We start from the raw sequence: 7,809 nt of genomic DNA, 5'->3' as shown, positions 1-7,809 counted from the left end.
CTTCCCATTACGTGCCATGAAACACCATGAAAAACATCATCTAACATCTTGGCCTCTCATTTATTTGCTTCTTCATCACCAATGACCTCCACTCTATCTCAGCCACCCACTCCAATGGTCTCATCTTGTTATCACTCAAAACTGTTCTACATTTGAAATCTCAAACTCAGAAATTCCACTCTCTGACCACAACCACCTATTTATCTTTTCAACCTAATGGGTCAACATCTTCCACTACACTTTGATCTTATACAGCCCTTCTGATGTAATTCCCTCAACTTTCCACTGGTAAATCTACAGACCTCCCCTACATCTGCCCCATCCTCTCCTCTTTTCCTCTTGTTCAGTGGAGGAGAGGGCTCCTGCTTATCAGAGGCTAATCCTTCCATTGAGCTTTGGAGCCATCCCCTCCTTGTCCTCAGGTGTTTTTTCTTTTTTATCATAAATGTTCCTTTCTCTCTCTTTTATATCACTAACCTTTCTATCTCTATTGGATCTTTCCTATGCAAATTTAAGCAAGCACTGGTATTTCTCATCTAAAAATAAACCAACTGTGGACTTTATGTGTCTCTCCAGCCTGACCCACGCTGTCAACCTTTCCTTACCTCATTCTCTCTTCAACCTTCTACCTCTTCCACCCTGGCTTCTGCCTTCACAACTCCACCTAAATGGCTCCCGTTCAGGTAATGGGAGGAGATATGGGATTGGGAAGTGAGTGAAGGAAGTTTGGCCAATAAAATCATTTGTGAAAGTTCTCTTTCTAATTCAGACTTGCAGGGATAATGCTTGATCCAACAACCCCTTCCCCGCCCCCGCATATTTGATATCATGTGCCAGTAAATATTCTGATATGCTGCTGGCCAAACAACTATATTTTTGTACATTGCTTTAGGACCCCCAAAGGACCACAACTACTGAAAAAGAGGAAATGGATACTGGTGGGCCTAACAGTGAACTTTCCTGCAGTGTTCCTTATCAAATAAGTAAATAGCACCTCCACTGTTTTACAGTCAGAAGCTGAGACCTATCCTTGACATCACCTTCTCTCTTACTCCTTAATCATTGAGAGAATTACTGTTCATTCTCTCTCCTAAATATTTTTTAAATCCATCCACTCCTTATTATGGGCTGAATCTTGCTCTCCTGCCCCTGCAATTAATATGTTGAAGTCCAAACCCCCAGCATCTCAGAATGTTACTGTATTTGGAGATAGGGCCTTTAAAGAGGTAATTAAGGGGCCGCCCCGTGGCTTAGCAGTTAAGTGCGCGTGCTGCGCTACTGGCGACCGGGTTCAGATCCCCGGTGCGTACTGATGCACCGCTTCTCTGGCTATGCTCAGGCGGCGTCCCACATACAGCAACTAGAAGGATGTGCAACTATGACATACAACTATCTACTGGGGCTTTGGGGAAAAAAAGGAGGAGGATTGGCAATAGATGTTAGCTCAGAGCCGGTCTTCCTCAGCAGAAAGAGGAGGATTGGCATGGATGTTAGCTTAGGGCTGATCTTCCTCACAAAAATAAATAAATAAATGAATAAATAAAAATAAAAAAAATAAAGAGGTAATTAAGTTAAAATGAGGTCATATGGGTGGCCCCTACTCCAATATGACTGACGTCCTCACAGAAAGACATTAGGACACAGACACACACAGAGGGAAGACAATGTGAAGACACAGGGAGAAGATGGTCATCTACAAGCTAAGGAGTGGGGCCTTAAGAAACCAACCCTGATCTCAAGATTTCTAGCCTCCAAAACTGTGAGAGAATACATTTCTGTTGTTTAAGCCGCCCAGTCTATCGTACTGGGTTATGGCAGCCCAGGCAACAAATACACTCTTCTTCAACCCTATCTTCACCACCATGGTCTAAACCACCAGCATTTGTCGCCTAGACTTTTGCAGTGTAAGATCCATTAGGGTGAGTCTTTTATCTGTCTTGTTCACTGCTGTATCCTCAAAATCTAGTATAGAATCTGGCACGTAGAGAGTATTCAATAAATATTAATGAGATGGTTAAATAAATGAATAGCTATTTAGGTAGTTTCCTTGCATCCATCCTTGCCCCTCTCTCCAAATATTCTCCACAGGGCCGGCTCTCTTTGCAAAATAATTCTGGTTCTATCATTTCCCTGCTTGAAACTCTTCATTGTCTCTTCTCCATTACTCTCAGGATAAAGTCCAAAATCAATAATATTGTTTAAGTGGATGGTGTAATTTGGCCCCCAAGTCTCTCTCCAGCTTCATTGCATGTTATTCTCTCATTCTGTCACGTATTCCAGCCACATTTATGTTCTTTCCATTTTTCAAAGTTCCTCGTGGCTCTTACACATGCTGTTCCCTCTACTTGGAATGTCCTTCTCCATATTTTTGCCTAACTCATTCTTCAGAAATCCCATTTGGGGCCGGCCCGGTGGCATAACGGTTAAGTTCCCGCATTCTGCTTTGGTAGCCTGGGCGGGGTTCGCCAGTTTGGATCTTGGGCGTGGACCTACTCACCAAGCCATGTTGAGGCAGTGTCCCACATAGAACTAGAAGGACCTACAACTAGGATATACAACTATGTACTGGGGCTTTGGGGAGAAAAAAAAAAAAAGAAAAAGAAAAAGAGGAAGATTGGCAACAGATGTTAGCACAGGGCCAATCTTCCTCAAAAAGAAAAAAAAAGAAATCCCATGTAAATGTTACCTTGTGAAACTTTCCCTGATCATGCCACCAAAACAGCTTTTTCTTTTATATCTCTCACTGCTTTTCCTTCAAAACAATGATCACAATGGTAACTAATTATTGACGTGATTATTTGTTTAATGTCTGATTTCCTCATCAGAATGTAAGTTCTATGAGAATAGGGACAGTACCTGTTTTGCTTACTATTGTATTTCTAGTGCTCAGTACATGCAGCCATGCCTGTACACCACAAATGAATAGCTGTTGAATGAAAGCCTGGGCAGTGTGAATTTCCTGGGGCTGAACATTGTACTTTAGCCTTTGTGTACCAACTGCAATCCTAACGCCCAGAAGTAGTACAAAGGAAGGAGTGATTAAATCCTCCTCAAGTGAGAAGAATGGGATGGATGGCAGGATGAGCAGGAAGGAGTTTTCTAGATAAAGGAGAGGAATTCAGGAAGGCACTCAAGGTAGACACAAAGGGCTGTGCAAAAGCCCAGAGGTAAAATGCAGTTTCTGGGAACTCTAAGTCATTCTGTGTGGCCAGAGAACAAGGACCAAGGGGGTTAGTGGTGGGAGATAAAGCTGGAGAGAAAGGGACCTGATTGAGTTGGCTAAGGAGGTTGGATTTTATCCTATCATGCAATACACATCACTGAGTTTTCCAGTTCTTTCCTTTGTTTAGATCAGCTTCATCTCTTATTATCCATGAATACTTGGAAAAGTCATTTAACCTTGCTGAGCTTCCGTTTCCTCTTGTTGAATGGTTGACGAGAGACATGAGATGATGTGTGCAAGGCACTTCAGAAGGTTCCTGGGATATAGTAGGTGCCAATCAAATGTTAGTTCCCTTCCTTTCAGCCCACTCAGGCTGATTTCAGCACTACCACTAGTGGTCAGTCCTGAGAGAATGTAGTTTCCATTTAGAGCACAAGGGGGAGTAAGAGACTAAACCTTTGCAAAGGATCACAAGGCAGCCTTGGCTGCCTCCCTTTGCAAGGCCTCTGAGAAAGAGGAAATAGGAACTGTTCTTTTAAAATTAGAAAGGCAACCTGACTTATTTTATAGATTCTACATAAGTGGCAACTGTTCTTCAGTTCCCTGGACATGTATTTGAAGGGGGAAATCGTTGGCAAGCATGATGTACTTAGTTCTGAGAGCTGTCAGGTCCCTTAGAGTAGCTGATGTTTTTGAATATCCTATTATGCACCCACCACCTATTTTACATCCATTTTCACTTTTAGTTGAACTCTCTTAAAGAGCCAATGAAATAATTCTCATCCCCATTTTACAGATGAACAATCTATGTGATCAAGACAAATTCAATCACATAACTAGCAAATGGTGAAAGTTGGATTTGAACACAGATCTCTTGATTCCAGAGCTTATGTCCTTTTAATTATCCCACACAGGTTTACCTTAGAAAGCCTTGGAGTTTATTTTAATTGAATTCTCCTATTTAACAGAGATAGTCCAGAAAGGGACTGGTCAGTGGTGAGTGCTAACTGATGAGACCAGGGGTAGTTGATTGGGCTTGTGGACACAAGTGCCGCTGACCACAGACCAGAGTTGTGCCCTTGCCACTGCTGTGTAAACACCCTGCAAGAGGGGGAGGCTTTAGGGTTGGTCATTTAGCCATGGTCTCACCCTGGGAGCATCTCCTGTTCTCTCTGCCCCTTAAGTGTCTCACCTTTAAAATGAGCTGACTCCTTCTCTTCCATCATGTCTCAACTCAAATGTCACTTCCTCAGAGCGATTTTCCCTGTTTAATCGTTCTAAAATAGCTCCCTCCCTTTCCTAGTTACTTTCTGTCCCAACATCTTGTTGGAATATTTCCTTAAATGTGCTCATAACCAGCTGAAATTATCTCATATATTTTGTTTACTTATTTATTATTTGTCTCTTCTCCTAGGATTCATAACATCCATGTGAGCAGGGGTTCTGTCTGTTTAGTTCACGTGTATGTACTCTGTGCCTGGAACACTGCTAAGTGTTAGCACATACTAAGTGATCAACAGATCTTTGTGGAATGAATGGATGATATAATGATGAAGAACTAGGACCAGAGGGTAAAAGCTACAAACAGGCAGATTTCAGTAAAGAAGAGGACTTTCCTGATAATAAGAGTTGTGCAAAGACAAAGCAGTCCACTCTGGAGGAGGTGGTCTCCCCATCCTTGGAAGTGAGCACGCCAGTGCTATCGAGGGGGCTCCTGTGTTAGATTGGTGGGGACGGCTGATTTGAGGTTCCTTTGGCTCCTTAGGAAAATCTTAATTAGGTTTTGAACTAAAACCCTGATAATAGGGTGCTGTCTAGTCATTGTCTGTGTTAAATTATGGACAGGGTATTCTCTATATAATGACTAGGGAAAGAGAGGCCCAAAGGGTAGGGGAAGGGGAAACAAGGTATTTTTTTTTTTTTTTTGTGAGGAAGATCAGCCCTGAGCTAACATCCATGCCAATCCTCCTCTTTTTGCCAAGGAAGACTGGCCCTGGGCTAACATCCGTGCCCATCTTCCTCCACTTTATGTGGGACGCGGCCACAGCATGGCCTGACAAGCAGTGCGTCGGTGCGCGCCCGGGATCCGAACCCCGCCGCCAGCAGCGGAGCGCCTGCACTTAACCGATAAGCCACGGGGCCGGCCCGGAAACAAGGGATTGACGGTGCTAGATTCTGCTTCTGGGCTCCAGGGGAGAGGCCTGACTGAGATGCTGGTGGGCTTGCTTAAATTTGAACAAAATTAATGAAGATAATTATGAATAATCATTTCCAGTTCGGTTGCTACTTTAACCACTGGGCTCTTGTTCCCCTTCTTCTGGACCCTGCTTCCCTGATGGCTGTCTCTTCTGTTTCCGTTTCTCGTAGAGAATGGCACCACCCAAGTCAGAAAGCTCTCCTAGTTGCCTCAATTTCCTATCTCCCCGTCTACATCCAAATAGTCACCAAATCTTGACCCTTTCATCCCTCTAATGTCCCACTGCATCTTCCAGCTCAAGTCTCATAATCTCTTCTGAAGTCTCTTCACCAGCCTTCTCTCTGGCCTCCTTTTCCCCTGTCTTGGAACCTCCAGTCCCTCTCCCATTGTACAGGCTGAGTTCTTTCTAAAGCATGAATTTGGCCGTCTTCCCCCGGGATAAAGAGCTGTAACAGCTCCGGCATTGCCCTGATCATTGAGTCCATCACCCTTAGCGTGTCTCCCCTGGCCCTGGCTGACCTCTGACTCTGACTTATCCTCCCACCTCACTCATCCTGTACCGTGCCCATCATGTCTGTGCTTCCAGAGACTCACAACTCCTGCAGTTCCCTGAAGACTTCATATCATTTTACACCTTTGGGCCTTTGCTCATGCTGGTTCATCTGGCCTTGGGTTGCTTCTCCATGAGTTTAACTCCTACTTATCCTTGAAGACTCAGCTAAGTCTCAATTCTCCATCCCAGGACCTGTATCCCAGCGTGGGCCTAGCCTAACTCTCAGGCTCCTCCCTCCTGACATGTCCCACAATGAGAAAACAGCCATGTCTTGCCAAATTCATTAATGTGGCTGATTATAGTGCTGGCTTTCCCTACTTTCAGTAGCTAAGAAACCATGGGCTAGTTGTTTCTTTCTCACATCCAAGATGGTATGAATCAGTCCCCCCTTCATAGGTCTATTGTGAAAGTTAAATGAGATGGTGGATGTGAGAAATCCTTTGTAAATATTTCTATGCCTATTTATTCAGCAAATATCCCCTGACCCCTTCTAAGAATGCTCTAGGAGGCACCGTGTTGGGTAGTGGTGTCACCTTTGCCCTTGTGGAACTCAGACAAGTGCATCTTACAGCCCGCTATCCTGCAGCAGCACTGAGCAACTTGGGGTCAGGGACCATTTGTTATTTACCCCTGTGTAGAGTAGGTACTTAGGAGATATTTGCTGTGTGGGTGAGTGAATGAATTAATGAATGAATGAGTGAATGGCATTCCAGGTAGAGGGAGAAACAGATGCAAATTCATGGAGATGTTACGGAGCAGTTCACATTTAGAGAACTTCAAGTAGTTTAATATTGTTGGAGCTTAGGGCATGACGGGGGAGTGTCCAGTAATGAGGCTAGAGGGTAGGTGGGACCAGACCAAAGGGGCCATATGTGCATATTAAACAGATGGGCTTCAGAGTAGGGCAAAGGGAGTGATTTTAGACTGGGTTTAGGAAGAGTCCTCTGCTGCAATGTGGAGTGTGGATTACGGGGGAAGATTGGAGGCTTTCGTGGGAGTAGGACGGTGAGGAGGCTGTGGCTGTGGAATGAAGAGGAAGAGATGGCATGGAGAGCTCTTGGGAGGTAGAATGGACAGGCTTTGGAGAAGGATTGGCAGGGTGGGCAAGGGAGAGGGAGGAGTGGTGGGTGGTACCCGGGTTCCGACTATTCATATGTTGAATGTTTGTCTTGTGTGTGTCTCAGACTCCACCCCTGCTGACAGTGGTGTGCCCTGGTGATGGGACAGTGTCCTCAGCGTGCGTTTTAACCAGTTTCATCTCATAAACTGATGCAGGTGGAGAGAAGAGACCTGCACACTCATTTATTTTACAAATGAAACTGAAGCACAGAGAAGAAGGAAAGAATGATTAGTGCATGAAGTGGCATTTGAGATACTCATCATTTTTTCTCATTATCCACATCTGTTCCCACTCCTGTGGTAGATTGATTAAAGGCCATAGATTCCTCCTTTCCCTGTATCCATGCCCCTTTGCAACTTTGCACTTCTTCCTAGTCAGAGGTGGAGTTTATTTCTCCACCCTTTTGAATCTGGGCTGGGTTTGTGACTTGATCTGGCCAATAGAATAAAGTATATGTGACATTATGCAATTACTGAGGCTCGGCCTTTAGAGATTGTATCTTCTGCATTTACCCTCTTGGAATGCTGCCCCGAGACCACTGTGTAAGCTGGTCTAGCCTACTGGTAGATTAGAACGTGGAGAAGAAACATGACACCCAGCCCTCAGCCAGCACCAACTGCCAGACCTGTGAGTGAGGCCATCTTAGACTTTCCAGTCCAGCCGACCTTCCAGCTGAATGCTGCTCATGAGCGATCCCAGGTAAAACCAGGAGACAAACCTATTCAGCCACCCACAGACTTGTGAGAAATAATAAATTATGCTGTTTTAAGCCACTG

This window comes from Diceros bicornis, chromosome 13, assembly GCF_020826845.1.
Source record: "Diceros bicornis minor isolate mBicDic1 chromosome 13, mDicBic1.mat.cur, whole genome shotgun sequence".
Lineage (NCBI taxonomy): Eukaryota > Metazoa > Chordata > Mammalia > Perissodactyla > Rhinocerotidae > Diceros > Diceros bicornis.
The sequence above is the reverse complement of the archived record's forward strand: the minus strand, read 5'-3'. Positions refer to the sequence as shown.